At 44.4% G+C, this 21,576-nt stretch overlaps 1 long non-coding RNA gene across 1 annotated transcript; it reads right to left on the reverse strand.

Annotated features, from left to right (window-relative positions):
* Positions 1-11,587: 11,587 nt before the first annotated feature.
* On the reverse strand, positions 11,588-16,799 carry LOC121283806. Its single transcript, XR_005944391.1, has 2 exons — positions 16,662-16,799; positions 11,588-11,909 (listed from the first exon to the last, which is right to left on the reverse strand). It is a non-coding gene; the product is annotated as an uncharacterized LOC121283806 (long non-coding RNA).
* Positions 16,800-21,576: the final 4,777 nt, after the last annotated feature.

A 21,576-nucleotide genomic window follows, 5' to 3' on the forward strand; every position in this document is an offset into this window, starting at 1 on the left:
TGGTGCCCTAATGCTTTTGGGTGCCTCTGCCTGTTCCTTCACTTCAAAACATCCTTTACATGTGTCACAGCATCTCAAACGAGCACTGTGGGTTTACCCGCACCAGATGGACTGTAGCAATTCAAGAAGGCGGCTCACTACTACCTCCTTAAGGGCAACTAGGGGTGGGCAACAAATGATGGCCTTGCTAGTAATGCTCACGTCCCAAGAAAAAAAAAATCAATTACAGCTCCCTTAAAGACATTTCAGTCTTTCAAACTATTTATTATTTATCTAGCTGCTGCTCCAACCTTAAGCTATTCTGGTCTTCTTAAAGGCTACAATGCCAATTTATATCCTTTCCCAGTGTGGCACTCCCATGTTATATAGGAGTTTGTTAAACAAATGCCAATGGATATTTAAATAAGCTGAGCTCATGATTTATGGCAGGGGCAGTGATGATGAGGATCAGTGGGCAGTGGTCCCAGCTCAGCAGCTTGGCAAATGGTCTCGTGGAATGTTGGACACCAGGTTTCTTCAAATCCTATAAAACTACTTGCTGACCATTTTAATAGTCTTCTGTTTTGTCTCTACTTTTCAGTGGCCCAGGATGCCTTTTCTATTCTGATGAGAATAAAAACTGGCACAAATGAGATGGAAATAACAGAAGTGTGATGCATGACATCATTACTGCCTTCCTTTGATGGGTTCTCTGTGCAAATGAATGGGCCTATGTAAATGAGGTGGTAATGACATGGTGGAATCACACATCATATTTTGGTTTCTTACAAACTGCTTTATGTCAATGCAATTGGTATCTGGGAATAGAAAGTCAAGGATATACTGTTCAGTTGTGTATGTGATTATTTTGCCAATGTTTAATACATAAATCCCTTTCATAATCAGATATTCATCCAGTTGGCTTTAAAGGGATTAAGCAACATTGCTATCCTTGATGAGAATTTTTCTGAGTTAGTTAGGCCACACTTTAGGATGGAGGAGCAAAGATTTCTGTGGGTACAAATGTTCAAATTACTAAAAGCAGTAACATAAAATAATAAACTCATAAAAAAGGAAACTAAACATTAAGGTTCATTTCTAGAGGGGAAAGAATACTGAAAAGCAGAGAAAGTTATGTTGAGTGTGTATTGAACCTTGTTTAGACCACACATAGAGTACTGTGTGTAGTCCTTGATATTATCAAAATGACAAAGAAGTATTGGAGAAGGTACAAGAAAGATTCACAAGAATGATACCAGAACTAAGAGGTCATAAGTATCAGGAAATATTGAACAGGCTGATTCAACCAGTCAGTAACTCTGTTTCAAGGATCCCTTGTCTTGGAGCAGCCAGTCGGTAACTGTATTTTGAGGTGTGAAGAGATCAGGGTGGCTGGACAGCCACAAGATAAAAGCATGATAGCAGCTGCCCTGGGATCCTGTGCGCACCTGCACAAAGATCTTTCTGTTGTTGCACATTGATAGAGTGTAAGCTCTTGTGGTTAACAAATCCTCCCGGGTGTTCTGGGGTGGTGGTTTTAGTTGCCACATATTTGCAATCGATGATGTCCTGAATCAATGAGAAGCCAGCTAAAGTCATAAACCTGAGCTTGTTCTGACTGGCCTCATCATAGGCCCTGGCAAACAAACCATCAGTCCCTGTCTTAGACATTTGTGTGCCACTGACTGCGAGGTCTGCAAATGTCTCCAGCAGAGCCCTGCAAGGATCCAGAGGCAAAAAGTTTGAGGGTTTGACAACTTTGACAACCTCTGGGAAAGTGTGGCTATCTGATATGGCTGATAGCAGGTCTTGTTCTAACTATCTGCAAACATCTGTTACCACCTGACGTGACACCTAAGGCTTCTGAGACACTTTTGCTCTGACATGCTGAGAGATTGTATTCTATACTGTACACCCTATCCCCTGGTTATGGCCTTCAGTGAGCTGCAACTCTTTGCTGATGCCTTCCCTCCAATGGAGCTGCGGGTCTGTGAACTGCAGATTGTTGCTCGTGCTGCCTCTGCACGTGCTGTTGGTGCTGCTGTTGGTCATCTTGGTCCTCATCTGAGGTCCAAAGTAACAGTGGAAATGGCCGATGAATCAGAGTCCCAAAATGCAAATCTGAACTCTAAACTCCCAAAGTATCGATGAGCCCTCCAAAATGTGAAAGTAACCTCTCAGCACATGCAATGTGAACAAACCATTTCACACAAGCAGGTGTGAGTACTGAGAATTTATTGGCATATTTCCTTGTCTTATCCTTCTCTGTTTTCATTGTGTTCTTATCTTTCTTTCACTTGTGACTTCCAGGAAGCCTGGGACATCCAAGGAAACTCAAAATGAAACTGCAAAGTGCACATCAATATCACTCTAATTGAGAATTAACATATCGAAATTGACAACTTGCCTCTTCGAAGGGGGTTGGGCTCTCTCAGCCTATTGCTCTGGAGTGAAATGCGGAGGGGTTGGAGCTGATTTCCTGATGTGCTCATATTCTTCCAGGATTTCACCTCCATTGGCACCGAAATCCTCATGCTCATCCATGTTAAAATTTCCCCAGTGTAGCTTGATGAAGCCCAAAGTAACAGTGATTGGGCATGTGCTAAGGTTTAGAAGGGCTAATTCTGTGATTCCATTCCCAGCAGTGGGGTTTTGTTCATTGCACTAATCATTGTCTCCATTATTGAAAGATCTAGATGAAGATATGTAAGAGATTTAGGGTAGAGAGCAAATTGTTTTATGCAGAGGGTTAAATGGCCATTGAATGCACAACTGGAGTTACTGGTTGATGCAGAGATGTAAGATGCGGATGTAATATTTACAGGGAAACAGGGGCAGTGGATTTGCTGGAGGAGGTTGGGGGTGCAGAGGCAAGTTATTGTTTGGAATGATGTTGGAATTTCACAAGTGAAAACCATACTACTTAACAAGAAAGGCACAGGTGAACTTCCAACTATCTTTTCAGCTAATCACCACCCCACCAATGGACTTGTAAAGTTATTTGAAGTCAAGTGGGAGCAATCTCTGCCTCTAGTGATAGGCTGCCACTCCAAATCGCAAGAATGAGATAGGCTGGCTCATCAGCCATTAACCTACCCTTGGATTACTACAGACCTTCTTGTCCTGGTATCATCTTGAATAAAATTTTTTCATACCAGTGCTTATCTCCCAGCTTCATGCTAATGATCACAGAACTAACTCTGCCTTAAGGAGGCAGCACGTTCCTTTCTTCTTCTTGCTCCTCCCCCTAAAGGGACACTTGTTCACACTTCTTTTATTCTGTGATATAATATTTTTCATATCTCGACTCTTGCTTGAGCTTTGAGTAATTTAATATTCGTTTTCTAGTTCTTCAATCTTAGTTTACATTAAATAACCTAGTTTTATTAAATTTCTCCAACTCCTTTTAACAATATTCTGGGTTGGGGACATCAGATTGCTGGTAATTTTACTGATACCTCTAACTGAAAGATAGCTGCTCAACTGGTTGTGCTTGGTTTCCAATATATGTGACCCAAAAACTCTTATTAAATCAATTATTGGGGAGTGAATTGCAATAATCAGTCTGCCGTTATCTAATATATTGAACTACTTCTCCAGCACAATCCTGTTAACCTTTTTCTGTTAACAGAATTTCAAGTCAATTTGTTTTAATTTAGCTTTTTTCTTAAATTCTTATCAAAAATGTTCATTATAAATGAAGAGTTAAACTCAGCTTTTGACATATTAGAATTAATTATAGTCCAACAGAAACAATGTTTATCAAAGACACATAGGGCTGAATTTTCTGTTTGGCGGGGGTGGGGTGGGGGGGGTGGAGAGGGAACAGGTGTGGAGCCAATCGGGTCCGTGCCGCCATTTTATGCGGGCGGGCCAATTAAGGCCAGCCCAGCGTAATACCCAACTTCTGAGGATAGTGGGAGTGGGCGGGCGGCAGTGGGAGTGCATTGTCCGCCGGGTCCAATGGCGACCCGGTGACCTGTTTATCAGAAGCGCTGGCAGCCTTCGTCAAGTGAAGGGGCTCACCAGAGGGCTTCTGGTGAGCAGGGCAGTCTGGAGGGTAGGCCAGCCGAGCAGGCAAGGCTGGAGGGTAGGGCAGCAGGGCAGGCCAGGCCGGAGGGTAGGGTGGGGGACCAGTGGACCCACCGTTTCTTGAATGACTGCCTTGTTGTCCTCCTCGAGGAGGTGGCAGCACGGCGGGAGGTGCTGGTTCTCCAGGATGGGAGGAGGAGGCCCCCCTGCATGATGAAATATGCCTGAGAGGAGGTGGCGGAGGTGGTGAGCTCCCGTGACATGGTGCAGCGCACCTGGATCCAGTGTCACAAACGCTTCAATGACTTGTTGCGCTCTGGAAGGGCAAGTACAATGTTGGCATTGGTCATGTAACCCAGCAGGTCAGCTTACCCCCCCTGCTGCCTCCAACACCCCTCCCCCCAAGTCTGAGTGTAGTGACTGCATTGAACCATTGATGGCATTTATCCTTTGCTGGATGGGCCAGCAGATACTGCCCATGCTGGGGTCAGCCTAAGAGTGATGAAGAGATGTGTTTTGCCCCTGCAGCATGTGTTACACTGAGTCCCACATGACTGGTTCGGGGGAAACCTGGAGTAGCTGCACGTAGGCGCTGTGTTTGAATTCCAAGACATGTCCAAGTCAGGGTGATGACATGCTGGGAGCGGAGCTTCAAGGTGGCATGGCAACGAAGCCCTTCTGCTGCGCTCTGCGCACCATGTGCTTGCGCCTCCTTGCTATGGGAGGATATACCGTGTGGTGCTTAATGTGCTATAGGCAGCATGTATCCAAGGGATGGGGTGGGGGTGCTGGGGAGCAGGCCTAGCATCTTTGTGCGAGTGTTCGGCAGCAGCGGGGTGAGGAGGCACTGGAGACCTGATATGTCCCACTCTGGTTGGGATGGGCCGTGTGCGAAGAGAGTCCATGTGCAATTTGCACTAATGAATGCTCGTCTCTCATTTTCAGGATACGAATGCTCATAATGCGGCAGAGCGTGTGAGGACTGGCGGTGCCAGGCACAGATTGCCATTCTTAGCCGCTACGAGCAGGAGGCCCTGGATCTGGAGAGGCACCATGCGCCAAGATCCACTGGTGAGGCTGAGGTGCCACGGCCAGGTATTTATGCCCAACAGTGAGGTCAGCATTGTTCTCCCAACAGCCATGGCAGTGCTGAATGTTAATTGATTTAATTTTGCAACTTGGCTTGACCATTGGTTATGGAGGGATGAGCGCATAATGATCCGGGGGTCAGGGATGCACTTTGACATTGTCTCCACATTAACCGATCCACAGTCCTTGTTCAGCCTTTCAGCATCAGCGGACCAGGGCTGGGAGGAGGAGCAACAGGGGCCCCCTCTCACACCTGAGGGCCCTGAAGCCTCACCAGTGTCACACCATCTCTGCCAGGCGGACACCAGTGCAGATACCAGCACCTCGGTGGGAATTCGAACATCAGCTAGTGTCCCAGGGCAAAATGGCAAGGGTTCTTAACTGGAGGAGTTGGCAGAGACAGAGAGTGCCGATGGCGCCATCAGTCAGAGGATTGCAGGGGACCAGGCACATGCTCAGTTGGTGCCTGATGATGTGCCTCTGAAGTCGTCCGCGACGCAGCAGGTGCAGGAAATGCAGCCAACTGTGCGGGAACATCTGAGGGAGATACATGAGGCCGGGTTTGGCTTGGTCACCATGGTGGAGGAGTCTATGTGGACTATCGCTGAAGCAATGAGCCTCATGTCTGAGTGCCACGCATCCTCCATGGAGAAAGTGGCGACTCTTATGGAGAGGCTCCTCCAGGAGACCCGTCAGGGCTTCCTGGGGATGTGCTCTGACTAACAAGCCCTCATATCGCATTGACCTCAGCTGGTCACTGCCAGTGTGGAAGATGGTTTGGGCATCAACTTTCACAGCTCGGTGCCAGTCCATCCATGGTGAGCAGGGAGGTCTGAAGCGACCTCACATTGGTGCAGCAGCTGCCTGGCATCTCTCCGGGCACCTCTCAGGGCAATCTGGATGAGGATGGCAGCTCCTCCACCCATCTCCCAGTAACCATAGCATCTGGTAAGGCTGCAATGCCTGCAGAGATGCCAGCTGTGGAGCTGGCAGCTCCCTCCCAGGTGGGGCCAGCACTGGCTCCATGGGCCAGAGGACAACCGCCAAGGTCATCGAGGCCAACAGGACAGCAGAGTCAGCAGGCTGGCTCAGATGTCACTCTGAGCCATGGGGCAGCACCAAGACATAGCACCCAGAAATGAAAACATAAGGCACCTTAGGCACACCACGATTTTTTCACTGGTGCCTTTGTGCTGGCCTGAGATGTGGTGCTTCTTGCTTTGTTTGGAAGCACTAATCTCTTTTTTTGGAATAAGTTGGTTTGCTTGACAGAATAAAATGCAGATATGTCACAATGGCTGAGGATGCATCTTTTCTTCTGCATGTGTATGGTTTCCAAAACTGTAATGAGGGCTTGGTTGGACATTCAGCTTTATTAACAAGGCCTTAGTGACCGTTCCTAACCTGGCAGATTTTGTACTTAGGTGTCGAGTATGGAGCCTACAGCCCAGGCTTGTCATGGAGGTCCATATGTGGTGCGCTAGCTGAAGGTTCATTGGATTAAAGCCTTCTGGGTGTCCCTGCCTCCCTGGAGTATGCCCGGGACAGCATCTACCCCCTCAGCATTTCCCTGTGCTCATCCTCGGACTCACTGCTGGACTCATCGTGTGTTGCCGCAGACACTGTGTCGACGTCTTCATCGTCCACAGCATCTGCCCTTTTCAGCGCAAGAATGTGGAGAGTGCATCATGCAACCACTATCACCAACACATGGTCTGGGGGTTACTGGAGTGCACCCCCTAAACAGTCCAGGCATCGGAAGCGCATCTTGAGAAGACCGATGGTTCTCTCCACCATAGCCCTTGTGGAGGTGTGGCTCCTATTGTACTGCTGCTCAGCTTCTGATATTGGATGGCAGAGGGGCGTCATGAGCCACCTTCTGAGGGGATAGCCCTTGTCACCCAGCAGCCATCCATCCAGCCGGGCTGGAGCACTGAAGAGCCCCGGCACCTGGGAATGTCTGAGGATGTAGGTGTCGTGGGAATTACCTGGGTACCCTGCACAGACTTACAGAATCTGCATCCTGTGGTCACACACTATCTGCACGTTCATGGAGTGGAAGCTCTTCCTGTTGACGAAGGCACCGGGCTCACCTGCTGGCGCCTTGATGGCCACATTTGTGCGGGGGAAGCCAGCAATGGCTGTGAAGCCTCTGGCTCGCTGTGCCTGATTTGTCTGGTCCCAACAGTAGTGGATGAAGGTCAATGCACACCTAAACAGAGCGTCTGTGACCTGCTTGACACAAGTGTTCACAGCTGATTGGGAGACACCACAAAGATCACCCACCGAGCCCTGCAAGGAGCCAGAAGCATAGAAGTTGAGGGCAGCTGTGACCTTCAGAGCCACTGGCATGGGGTGTCCACACAGTGGAGATCTCAGAATATATCATTTGACAGATATGGTTGACTGTCTCCCTTGAGAAACTGAGCCTCCTTTGGCACTGCAACTCAGGCATATTGAGGTAGCTGCTTCGCCACCTGTATACCCTGGCAGCAGGATAGTGGCGTCTTCTGCAGCCTTGTCTGCCTTGGACTACCTCTTGGCCCTGCACCCCTTGTGCCTGCGCCTGTCCTCCCAAAGGTGGCTCCCCTGGAGGCTGAATGTGCACGCCTGGCCTCTTCCCCCTTCTAACCCTCCCTTCCTCCTCAGAGGAAGTGCCTCCAGTGGAGAGTTCAGCCATTCCCAGGCTAAGGGAAGGCTTCCTGAAACCTGCAGGCCCAAAAAAGATTCCTCACTGCAGAGTGCTGACCTGAAGGTTGAGTCCAGAAAAAGCAGCTGGCATGAGTTTTGAAGTACAGCAGATCACACAGTCAAATTTGAAAAACTTTCATAAATAAATACTTGACTGTGCACACTCGCGACCCCAGTGAGCCTTCTTATCCCGCCCGTGGGTGAGGTTAATACAAATGTGTCCTACCCGCCTGCCCGTTGTGCCCATGCACTGAGCCGAAGATCACATGGACGCTGAAAAATCGGGGTCGATTGGGGAGTCAATGGCCTTAAGTGGCCTGTTAATTAATGGTGGGTGCGCGTCGGGCATCATCGCATGCATGCCCAGTGAAATATCGCGATGGTGCTCAGTGATGTCAGGACGCTTGCCCAATCTCACCACCTGTCATTTTACACCCAGACGCGTGTCATTTTACCCGCCCCGCATGCCAAAGGGAAAATTCAGCCCATAGTTCATTGGGCCCATTATCATCACATAATTGAATTTTTCTGAAATTGAAGAAAATTTGCAACAATTTTTGTGAGAAAACTCATTCAAATGATACAAGGCAAAGTATTTTCAACACAAGAGTGAAGAGCAGGCTGCAGAAAATAAAATGGCTCCACCTGTAATGTAAAATTTAAGGAACTGTGAGCTGCACAGGACTGTCAAACTTTTGGGAAATGATAATGGCAGAGAAAAAGATTCTGGGCAAAGAAATGATGAAAAGAAGTATTCTGACCAATTATGGTCAAAATTAGAGTGGATGACTTCATTGGCAGAGAAAGAGAAAGAGATGGAAAGAAAGATCGGATTAAAAGGAAAAAAGAAAGAGAAAGGAAGAGTTAAAAAAAAAATTAAAGTTTTTAAAATCACCTAAAATGATTCACATCCTGAAGGAACTGGACTCCACACTTACAAATGTTCACTTTATGGGCAAGAGAGGTTGATTGGCAGTAATTGACATTGTTAAAGAGTGCTTAGACTTAATTTTCTGTGGTTGAGTTCAATGGAAAATTAATGTGGAAATGCAGCAACTTCATGAACATCACATGGGGATTAAGTGCAAGATCCTGTTTTCACAATGGTAACGATGAAGCAGTGAAAATCAGATTGCAACTTGTGGTGAATCGCAATCATGGGATATTTCTTCCTCATCCCACATTGCTCGCTGATTGTCACATTGATAACAAAGTGCGTAATTCAGACACCATTATTATTTCAGCAAAATCTGGGCCATTATATTTTCCAGTGTTCAAATTTTAGAAAAAGAACATAAAGGTCATATTCCTCTTGAGTAAAAATATAATGTATTACAAGAAGGTGCTTGCTCCCAGGAGTATATTAAAATTGTCGGGAATATGTGAATACTATTCCTCAGACTGTCTCCATCACACAAAAGTGATTAGCAAAATTTTGAATAAGCTAGCCATCAACTGATACATGTGAACATTTCTTTATAAACAAATAGCTCTAATAGTTTCATAATGAACTGTTGTTAAATATAACCAATCATGATCACTAGTACAAAGAGCTGTTTGAAAATACCCAATATTCATACACCCTGTATTGGTAACATTCTGTATTTGTTTTGATAGCCCAACTGAAGGCCATAAATTCTTACATGCACTAACTTTATCCCACAGGCAAAGCCACAGTTATCCTTGTGCAATAAATGTAATGCATGGATAAATTGTAAGTTGAATATATCAGATATCAGTTGATGGCTAGCTTATTCAAAATTTTGCTCATCACTTATTTGTGATGGAGACAGTATGACTAAGAAAGCAGGAACTGACAGCTAGTAAATGTTTAATTCCTTGGAATAAGCTCTTCTTCACGGTCTGCCCAGGGATGTTTACAATGAACATACTATAATTGGGCACTTCGAGCTGATTAAGATAGTAATGTATGACCTGTGATTTAATCTGCTATTTGATTTCTATTCCACTAAAAACAAGCTAAAACTTTTATTATCACTGTCGTAATTCCTCAGTTAACATGCTTGCTAATAGAATTAATGGGATGAAAATGGTCCAATTTTTTATCTTTTCCAATAACTATGATTTAGGCTTATTTCTATTTCTAAAGGTTTATCAGTGTGAAGAACAGTGTAATTTGGCAAGTTGCTGCTTTGCAGCTCAACATTGCTATGTTGTTCTTGAGAGGGATCACAAGCACATAAAATAACAATGAGAAGGTATGTGTAAGTTCAGTAATAAACATCTGCATAATATTAAAGTAAGGGAAATGAAATAAAGGACAAGCAAGTTCAAATTTGCCATTTTCTGAGGTGAGTGCTGAGGTGTTAATATGTAACAACAAGGAAAATTCCAGGTTTGTTCCATGTTCACCTGGAATAATGAGAGTATCAGTTGGGCCTTAGTGAAGTCAGGGTTAAAGGGAGGAAAGCTACCATGGTTCAGTGCTAATTGATTTCTCATAGAAAGTATGGTATGATTATTAGAGGTAGGATTGAGTCCCGACACACACCATTTTTGTTCATATCTGAATGAAGAATGATGATTTGGAAAATGTGCTGGAAAGCCTGCCAACATTGGTGGAACTGCTTGTGTCACCTCCATCGGTTAAGGAAGAGTTAGAGAGTGAACAATTGAGGAGTGAAAGGCAATCTTGACCTTACTAAAGAAGTCTTATCTCACAATTAGTCTTCAATTCAGCCATTTTGTTGACGTACATGCAAAAAGTAGATAAATGCTTGTTCATACTGATACCATGCACCAGGTTTTGGAATAAAGCTGTTTCTACCAAATGGCAGGAATTTTAACACCCACAAACAGCTATGTTTGGTTGGGTGGAATGTTAAAATATTAAAAATCCAAATCCCAACCCACCTCTAACCTGCCCACTTCTGGCTTAAACAGAGATGGAATGTGGGAGCCAGGCAAGCAATCCACTCCCAGGAGCTCCCACCACCATTGTAAATTTTACCCTGGTCAGTCAAGATTTCCGGGCCTTGGGAAACTCGATGGCCAGAGGGAGGCAAGGAATGCTGGATCCAGGAAGTAAATGCCTTCCCACTTACCTGTTGGATTCATTTTACCTTTTTGACCCATCTACCATGATTGGACAACCTCCCAAACCAGCCAATTTGGGAATGGAGTATAGAGATCAAACCGCATAAAAAGATGAAAAGCAAACAAAACAATTATTTTCACACATGCTCTATTTTCTGTTGTAATTCAGATATCATAGTAGTGATTGAAGTCATAACATTGAGGTTCAGGTTTATTCAAGAGACTCAGTAAATAATTATTTTCCTTTAAAATATTATCACTTATCCAATCTCAGCTCACTTGGAAATAAAGAATGATAATCCATGCAATGCACTATAATTGAATCCTAAATCAAATGATTCATGACAGGCATTGAGTCTTTTATTGTATACCTCTGGTAAAAATGACACTTGGAACAATTTAATACTGTTTTGTGCTGGAGAGAAAGCTGTTATAAACCATACTCAGTGTTTGGATTTAATTATGTGACTCATGGATCATGTCTAATTTGTCCTGGACTCACTGATGTCCTTAAATCTGTTCCCTGTCAGAGTTTTATGCTTTTAAAGAGTTACTTCAATATTACTTTTAACCACTGTACAGCATCAGAATATGATGAACATCCTTTAGTCCTGTATCCATTTTTTAATATGTTGTGACTTCACCACTGTGCATCACAATTATTCTTAATGTAACCTCTATAACGTAACTTCCTTCTATAACACTTTAAACACAAGCATAACGAGAAGTATTAACTGAATAAAATTAAATTGCTTTTAATTCGTCCTGCAGTTTGTCATACAAGGTAAATTAAGTATGTTTTTCAAAAGTCAAAGAAAGTAGTTGACCCTTGTGGTGTGCAATGGTATTATATGGCAGATGGTTGACTGTTCCTGTGGAGTAGCTGGTGTGCTTCAATCATAACCTCCCCAGTGTCAGAGGCCCCTCATACTATACGCTTCTGCCATGCTCAGGTAGCTGCTTGTTGCGATTGATTTGCTCCCTCACTAGGGTTGTACTTATGTGAATCATGCACTCCTTTTCCCTCTGTCCTCCAGGGCCATTCTCTCCTCCTACTCCACCTGCCAAAGGTACGCCAAATTTTAATGTTAGAAAAGAATCAGCAGAACAGTCACTAACTTTTGTCTTTATTGCAGGGTGGAAGTGGGTGGCAGTTTGGTACAGCATTGACCACCCTGTTCCGATTCATGCTGGAGCTGCTAGAATTTTAGCTGTGGACTTCAAATGGTTGCTTGTGAGAAAAGGCTAAGGCCTCATTCGCCCATGCAAATTGGGGTCCTGTAACACCAATAGGATCCCAATGCCCTGTGCATGCTCCAACCATTGGTACTTGAATGGCTTAACTAGCAGTCCTTGAAGAAACCCCAACAGGCCACACCATAAGTTAAAATACAGTTTTGAAAATAAAGTTTTTAGGTAAGAAAACATAGTAATGGTCATCCTGGCCCCAAAATTTGATTCCTGTGATAGTTGGTCCTTTGTGTCCACCCTGCTCCATTTAATTCACAGAGGAGCTGTCCAGTTCCTTGCCCCTTACAATCAAGTGTTGTTCCAAGCAATCAACTGACTGACAGAATGGTACAAGGTCCAAGCATGAAAATTATTGAGGCCTTGGATCACTTCTGTTGGGGGCTGGCATGTCACTCTACCCATCTTCAACCCAGTGCGAGTGGGAACATTGAAATCCACCCGACTGTAAACACTTGGTGCTCAATCCAAGAACAGAGCAGTATGGTTACCAAAGGTCCTGATAACATCCCAGCTGTAGTACTTCTGTTTGGGAACTAACTACGCCCCTAAGCAAGCTGTGCCAATACAGCTGCAATACTGATACCTACCCATCATTGTGGAAATTTGCCCATGTATGTCCTGTCCATATAAAGCAGGAAAAATCCAATCCAGCTAATTACTACTCCATCAGACCTACTCTCAGTGATGGAAATAGTTGACAAAAGTGTTGTCAAGTGGCACTTACTCAGCATTAACCTGCTCACTGATGCTCAATTTGGGTTCCACCAGGGCCACTCAGTTCCTGAACTCATTACAGCCTTGGTACAAACAAGGACAAAAGAGCTGAACTTGGGGAGTAAGGTGGGAGTGACTGCCTTTGACATCAAGGCAGCATTTGATCAAGTGTGGCATTAAGGAGCCTTAGCAAAACTGGAGTCAATGGGAATGAATGGGGATACCTCTCCACTGGAGTCATACTTAGGACAATGGAAGATGGTTGACTTTGTTGGACAACAAATATTTCAGTCCAGATCATCACTGCAAGATTTACTCAGGATAGTGTCTTCAGCTCAACTATTTTCAGCTGCTTCATTAATGACCTTCCTTCCAAAATAAGGTCAGAAGTGGAGATGTTCGTTGATGATTGTACAATGTTCAGCACCATTCGCGACTCCTCAGATACTGAAGCAGTCCATGTCCAAATGCAGCAAGACCTGGACAATATCCAGGCTTGGGCTGACAAATGGCAAATAATATTCATGCCACACAATGACCATCTCCAACAAGAGAGAATCTACCCATCTCCCCTTGACATTCAATGGCATTACCATCACTAAATCTACCACAATCAACATCCCCCAGGGGTTAAAAGTGACCAGAAACTGAACTGGACTAGCCATATAAATACTGTCACTCCAAGAGCTGATCAGAGGCTAGGAATTATGTGGCAAGTAACTCACCTCCTGACTCCCCAAAGCCTGTCCACCAACTACAAGGACCAAGTCAGGTGTGTGATGGTATACTCCCCATTTTACTGGATGAGTGCATCTCTATCAGTACACAAAGATGTTTTACACCACTCAGGACAAAGCAGCCCACTTGATTGGCACCACATCCATAAACATTCACTCCCTCCACCATTGACGCACAACAGCAGAAGCATGTACCAGCTACAAGATGCACTGCAGGAACTCACCAAAGCTCCTTAGGCAGCACATTCCAAACCCATTACTGCTACCATCTAGAAGGACAATGGCAGCAGACACATGGGAACACCATCCCCTGGAAGTTCCCCTCCAAACCACTCACCAGCCTGACTTGGAAATATATCGTCGTTCCTTCACTCTTGCTGGGTTAAAATGCTGGAATTCCCTTCCTAACAGCACTGTGGGTGTATCTACACCACATGGACTATAGCGGTTTAATAAGGCAGCTCACTACCACCTTCTTAAGGGCAATTAGGGATGGGCAATAAATGCTGGCCTAGCCAGTGACACCCACATCCCATGAATGAATAAAAAATAAATGTCAGGAATGTGATGGAATCGTTTTGACTTGCCTGGATGGGTGCAGCTCCAACAACACTCAAGAAGCTCAGCACCATCCAGGACAAAGCAGCCTGTTTGATCAGCATCCACCACCGTAAACATTCACTTCCTCCACTACTGATGCACAGTAGCAGCAGTGTGTACCATCTACAAAATGCACTGCAGCAACTCACCAAGGCTCCTTAGACAGCACCTTCCAAATTCATGCCCTGTACAACCTAGAAGGACAAGGGCTGCAGATAGATGGGAACACCACCATCTGCAAGTTCCCTTCCAAGTCACACACCATCCTGACTTGGAACTATGTTACTGTTCCTTCACTGTCATTGGGTCAAAAACCTGGAACATCCTCCCTAACAGCATTGTGGTTGTACTTACACGACACGGACTGCAGTGGTTCAAGATTGTGGCTCACCACCACCTTCTAAAGGGCAATTAGGAATGAGCAATGCTCAAGGCTCATGAATGCATAAAAATAGATATTTGGTACTAATGGCTTGCAGTACTCTAAAGCATGTGCTCATGTTAATCTGAGACCTCCAGTTTAATGGTGGCATAATAGATTTGGGTTATGGACTGTAGCTCAGTTGGTAGCATTCTTACCTCTGAAATAGAAGGTTGTGTGTTCTTAATCCCACTCCACAGACTTGGGAACAAAAAATATAGACTGACACTCCAGTATTGAGGGAGCGTTGCACTGTTGGAGATGCTAACTTTTGAAAAAGGTGTTAAACGATGGCCTTGCCTGCTGCCTCAGGTGGACATAAAAATTCCCTGGCCCTATTTTGAAGAAGAGCACCAATTTCTCTCTCGTGTCCTGGCCAGTATTTATCCCTTAATCAAGGTGAACGAACAAATGGTTGCTATCATATCACGTTGCTGCCTGTAGAAACTTGCTGTGCGCAGATTGGTTGCTGCATTTCCTAAGTTACAACAATAATTTGGGGTAACAGTCTTGAAAGACTCTATACAAATGCAAGTCTTTTATTAAGTGTAGTACCCAATCGAAACAAATTGAGTATCTTCTTGGTTGCCATTTATGAAAGTAATTTATCCTTTAGGCAGCAGCAAAGTCATAATTTCTACAACTGGTTGTAACATTTGGGCTATAAATTTGGTTTCAGTTCTGTAATTTATAACCCACTTAATGCTTAATCCAATTTATCCTGCAAATTATGAATGGTCACTATGAGCTACATTGTTCAGAAGATGATCTTCATTATTTTGTCCACCTTCCATTTTGGTATCATTTGTTGTTTTGTAGCTTTTGCCTGATTTAATTTGTGTGTCACTGATTCATGTTTAGAAAGATAATGAGTACATTCCTGCAAAAATTCACTCAAGCCAGAAAAAAAACATACAAATTATAACAGAAACTTACTGGTGCACTGAAAAATGTTCACACATAGGCTCCTTGGTATCACATGACATATACAATAACATTATTTTAGTAGTTTTAAACAGTTGATGTAAGATCCTTGGCAAAGTGAGTATTCCATTTCCATGTTCAATACAATTTCACTTCAAATTGGTGACAATCATGCCTGGACAAAACATCTCCCCATCATTGCACAAAGTGTTTCATGGTTTACATTAAGAACACAAAATCCTTTTAGATATTACTATGATTACTGAACAATCTAAAGATGAATAAAAAGTAATAATGGAGTTGAACTCTGACTTTCTGATCTTGATGTCAAACAGTGGTTTACTTTTCTGGTTCATTGTTTTTTTCTCCTCTCATCTTCGTTTTTGCAGATTCCCATTAATTTCTTTTACAATTGTCATTTCTTAACTTTTACTTGTGTATTCTATCTGTATTTTCTTTTCATGTTTATAGTCTTTATGGGCCCAACGTTCCTGTCTGCTAATTTTTGAGAAGAAGTAAACATGAGTATACTGAAAGAGCATTCGTCTTGTGATAAATATGGAAATTTGTGGGTGAAATTCAACTTTCGTGGAGGTACAAAATGGATGGTTTTGGATTAGCCATCAGCTATTTCCTTCCCAATTTTTCTTTCAATTGCCAATGCTGAGATTTGGGGGCTTCTGCTAGACACACACCCACCCCACCCCCATTCCCATCCAAGATTGAACTATGTTGTTTTTGGGCTTGCCCCCCGATCTGTCATCTGCCACCACCCTAAAAATTGAGGCTGTGTGGGAAAAGGTCCTTAAGTGGCCACTTAAGGGCCTTAATTGGGGCAAGGGCGGGCTTCCCATCAGAGGCCCTGCCTGCCACAGCATGAAATGACCAGGTTGGGGGAGGTGGGATCCCGGAGGAAATGCCCTCCAGGCAATTTCACACTCCCCTACCGACTTCAGAACCCGCTGGGCGGTGGGGGGGAGGGGGGGAATGTAAATTCTGGCCATGGTTTTCACAACCAGATTCAATCTATTTCTTGCTCTTGTACCATGAAAAATAACAAACCACACCACACGACCAAACTAATGGGCTAATGTCATTTTACTAGTGAGCAGTCCCTGAACTGATTGGCATTAAGTTTTACTCTTATAAGATACATGCATTCATACCCCAGCATGGAATCTCATAGGGGAGAATTTTCTCCCTGTCGGGCGGGCTGAGCTGGAGCGGGAGCGGGAGCGGGAGCGGGCGCGGGCGGGCATGCAGCCGATCACCACCTGCCATCGGCTCTGTGTCGCCATTTTACGTGGGCGGGCCAATTAAGGCCCGCCCAGCGTGACGCACACCTGGGAGCGCTGGGCGCTCCTTGTGCGGGCGAGGGGTGGATGCTGAGTCGGGGCCTGTGGTCTTTCGCGTGCATGTGTGTGGAAGAGCGCAGAAATCTCCCTGAGGCACGGAGCTGCCTCCGGGAGTTTAATCTCATTATCAAAAAGTGAATGAAACATTTTAAAAACTTATTCAGACATGTCCCCTCACACGAGCTGGGACATGTCTATGACTTTTATGAAAAATTTTTATTAAAGTTTAAAGACCTTCATGAAACCTCATCCCACCCATGGATGAGGTTCTATGAAAAATGTGAAGGCTGCCTGGGCTCTTCGCCTGCCCACCAACCTTAAGGTTAGATGGACAGCCGTGTTAATTGTTTCAATTACTATTTAAGTGGCCTTAATAGGCCTTTGACAGTTCAGCTGACGCGCTGCCGACCCCGGTGTGCGCCCGCCGAACTGAAGAACGGGATGATGCGTGGTGACGTGGGGATGCACGCCCAATGTCACCGGGCATTATTTTACACATCGGCAAGCAGGGCCCGCCCCCGCATGCCGACCTGAAGATTCAGGCCACAGATTTTGGCTGGAAATTGTGATCTCTTTCCCCCTTGCTGTTTCAGACTCAAAACATATGACTAACTTCTCCAGAGATCTAAAGCTAGAGAGAGATAAAAGGTAAACCTCTGACCCCTTCCTCATTTCTTTATGTCAAGGATTTGCAAGTTTCCTCATTGAATGAGCACACCCTGCCAAGAGCTATGGCAACTACATTGTAAGTTTAGTTAGCCTCTCCTGCTGGGTGTATTGAATGAAAACCATTCTTCCCATAAAGGTATGAACTGCTACAGGGTGTGCTTGATGACTTCCCATTGATTCACAACTGGTATGAGAGATGAGTGTACACACTTTGGATGGCTGATTTATCTGATAGTCCAATGTACCCAGTCAAAATCCTGATTGGTTTGTGTGCCTTTGTAGACAGAACATAGACTTAACTAATATAATATCAACCAGGTGGAAAATGTGATTTCAAATACTGTCAGCTATTTGAAATGTTAATATATGGAGATTGATAATGTATAGAATGGATAAGGTTAATGTCTGATTTCTGGACAATCAAAGGAAAAATTGTGCATTAAGGACATTTTAATTGAACAAGTGTACCTCTGGAAGAAGTATGAATTTAATTTACCAGTTTTACATATATTTCAAATTAATTGAGGAATTTTGATATGTATGAGTAACTGCAATTGGCCACAGTAACATTGAATATGTCTTAGTAAAATATTGATTATATTCAGAAGTGATGAACTTTCACAATATAAAATGATAAGCTGTTATTCTAGGAAGTGAAAATTCTCATATAAAAATATTTCATCTTTATACCCTTGAACATCTGATTTGAGGTACTATAATCACCAACCCCATATAAACTGACATTTATGAAATGTTGGAAAATCAATAGGATACACTATCTTAATATAAAATTCAAATTATTTTGCAAGTGAGCATGCCCTCTCAAGTGCACCAAAATATCAATGCTAGCATGTGCTGAGGAACACCACTTGGAAGGAGGCTGAACCATTTTAAATTTGTTGTCCACTGAGTACAAGTGAGGTATTGCTTAGTCGCAGTTGATGGCCCATGGGACACTAACTACATTCTTCCACTTGGATACTCCACTGTCTTTGCATGCATTATTTGTACTTGAGCACAATTAGTGTAAATTGACATGTTGATGTAAGGTATTGTGCATTGCATAAAACATATGATTAATATAGTACATAGTAATATCTTTGTGCAGAACACTGTGGAAATCAGTTTTCTGTACAAAGATATTACTATGTACTATATTAATCATATATTTTATGCATTGTACAATGTGCCACATCAACATGTTGCTGGACTAGTAATCCAGAGACCCAGGGTAATGCTCTGGGGACCTGGGTTTGAATCCTGCCACTGCAGATGGTGGAATTTGAATTCAATCAAAATCAGGAATTAAAAGTCCAATGATGACCATGAAACCATTGCCAATTGTTGTAAAAACCCATCTGGTTCACTAATGTTCTTTAGGGAAGGAAATCTGCCGTCCTTGCCTGGTCTGGCCTACATGTGACTACAGACCCACAGCAATGTGGTTGACTCTTAAATGCCCTCTGAAATGGCCTAGCAAGCCACTTAGTTGTAACAAACCTCTGCAAAAACAAAAAAAAGGAATGAAACTGGACAGGCCATTCAATGTCAACCTAGGCACCGAAAATGACAACAGCAATCGCAGCCCTGTTGACGCTGCCAAGTCCTTCTTACTAACATCTGGGGGCTTAAGCCAAAATTGGGAGAGCTGTCTCACAGGCTAGTCAAGCAACAGCCTGACATAGTCATCCTCATGGAATCATACCTGACAGATAATGTCCCAGGCTCCACCATCACCACCCCTGGGTATGTCCTGTCCCACCGGTAGGACAGCCCCAGCAGAGGTGGCAGCACAGTGGTATACAGTTTGGAGGGAGTTGCCCTGGGAGTACTCAACATCAACTCCAGACCCCATGAAGTCTCATGGCATCAGGTCAAACATGGGCAAGGAAACCTCCTGCTTGATTACCATGTACTGCCGTCCCTCAGCTGATGAATCAGTGTTCCTCCATGTTGAACACCACTTGGAGGAAGCACTGAGGGTGGCAAGGCTGCAGAATGTTCTCTGGGCGGGGGACTTCAATGTCCATCACCAAGAGTGGCTTGGTAGCACCACTACTGACCAAGCTGGCCAAGTCCTAAAGGACATAGCTGCTAGGCTGCGTCTGCAGTAGGTGGTGAGGGAACTAACAAAAGGGAAAAACATACTTGACCTCATCCTTACCAACCTGCCTGCCGCAGATGCATCTGTCCATGACAGTATCGGTAGGAGTGACCACCGCAGTCATTGTGGAGACCCTCCATCATGTTGTGTGGCACTACCACTGTGCTAAATGGGATAGATTTCAAACAGATCTAGAAACGGAAGACTGGGAATCCATGAGGTGCTGTGGGCTAGCAGCAGCAGCAGAACTGTACTCAGCCACAATCTGTAACCTCATGGCCCGGCATGTCCCCCAGTCTACCATTACCATCAAGCAAGGGGATCAACCCTGGTTCAATAAAGAGTGCAGGAGGGCATGCCAGGAGCAGCACCAGGTATACCTAAAAATGAGGTATCAACCTGGTGAAGCTATAAAACAGGACTGCTTGTATGTCAAGCAGCATAAGCAGCAAGTGATAGACAGAGCTAAGAAATCCTACAACCAATGGGTAAGATCTAAGCTCTGCAGTCCTGCCACATCCAGTCGTGAATGGTGGTGGACAATTAAGCAACTCACTAGAGGAGGAGGCTCCACAAATATCCCCATCCTCAACGATGGAGGAGCCCAGCACAGCAGTGCAAAAGATAAGGCGGAAACATTTGCAACAATCTGCAGCCAGAAGTGCCGAGCGGATGATCCACCTCGGCCTCCTCCGGAGTTCCCCAGCATCACAGATGCCAGTCTTCAGCCAATTCGATTCACAGCACATGATATTAAGAACCAGCTGAAACAAAAAAACATAGAAAATAGGAACAGGAGTAGGCCATTCAGCTCTTCAAGCCTGCTCCATCATTCATTATGATTATGGTTGATCATCCAACTCAATAGCCTGCTCCCGCTTTCTCCCCATATCCTTTGATCCCTTTCACTCCAAGAGCTATATCTAACTCCTTCTTGAAAACATACAATGTTTTGGCCTCAACTACTTTCTGTAGTAGCGAATTCCATAGGCTCGCCACTCTCTGGGTGAAGAAATTTCTCCTCATCTAAGTTCTAAATGGTCTACCACGTATCCTCAGACTGTGACACCTGGACTCCCCCACTATCGGGAACATTCTTCCTGCATCTACCCTGTCTAGTCCTGTTAGAATTTTATCGATTTCTATGAGATCCCCCCTCATTCTTCTGAACTCCAGCGAATATAATCCTAACCGACTCAATCTCTCCTCATATGTCAGTCCTGCCATCCCAGGAATCAGTCTGGTAAACCTTCACTGCAGTCCTTCTATAGCAAGTACACCCTTCCTCAGATAAGGAGACCAAAACTGCACACAATATTCCAGGTGTGGTCTCACCAAGGCCCTGTATAATTGCAGCAAGACATCCTTGTTCCTGAACTCGAATCCTCTGGCTATGAAGGCCAACATACCATTTGCCTGCTTTACCACCTGCTGCACCTGCATGCTTACCTTCAGCAACTGGTGTACAAGGACACCCAGGTCTCGTTGCACATTCCCCTCTCTCAATTTATAGCCATTCAGTTAATAATCTGCCTTCCTGTTTTTGCTACCAAAATGGATAACCTCACATTTATCCACATTATACTGCATCTGCCAGACATTTGCCCACTCATTCAGCTTGTCCAAATCACACTGAAGCATCTCTGCAACCTCCTCACAGCTCACCCTCCCACCCAGCTTTGTGTCATCTGCAAATTTGGAGATATTACATTTAATTCCCTCATCTAAATCATTAATATATATTGTGAATAGCTGGGGCCCCAGCACCGATCCCTGCCGTACCCCACTAGTCACTGCCATTCGGAAAAATATCCATTTATTCCTACTCTCTGTTTCCTGTCTGCCAGCCAGTTTTCTATCCACCTCAATACACTACCTTCAATCCCACGCGCTTTAATTTTACACGCTAATCTCCTATGTGGGACTTTGTTGAAAGCCTTCTGAAAGTCCAAA

The sequence above is a fragment of the Carcharodon carcharias genome, chromosome 11, assembly GCF_017639515.1.
Source record: "Carcharodon carcharias isolate sCarCar2 chromosome 11, sCarCar2.pri, whole genome shotgun sequence".
In the NCBI taxonomy this organism is placed as follows: domain Eukaryota; kingdom Metazoa; phylum Chordata; class Chondrichthyes; order Lamniformes; family Lamnidae; genus Carcharodon; species Carcharodon carcharias.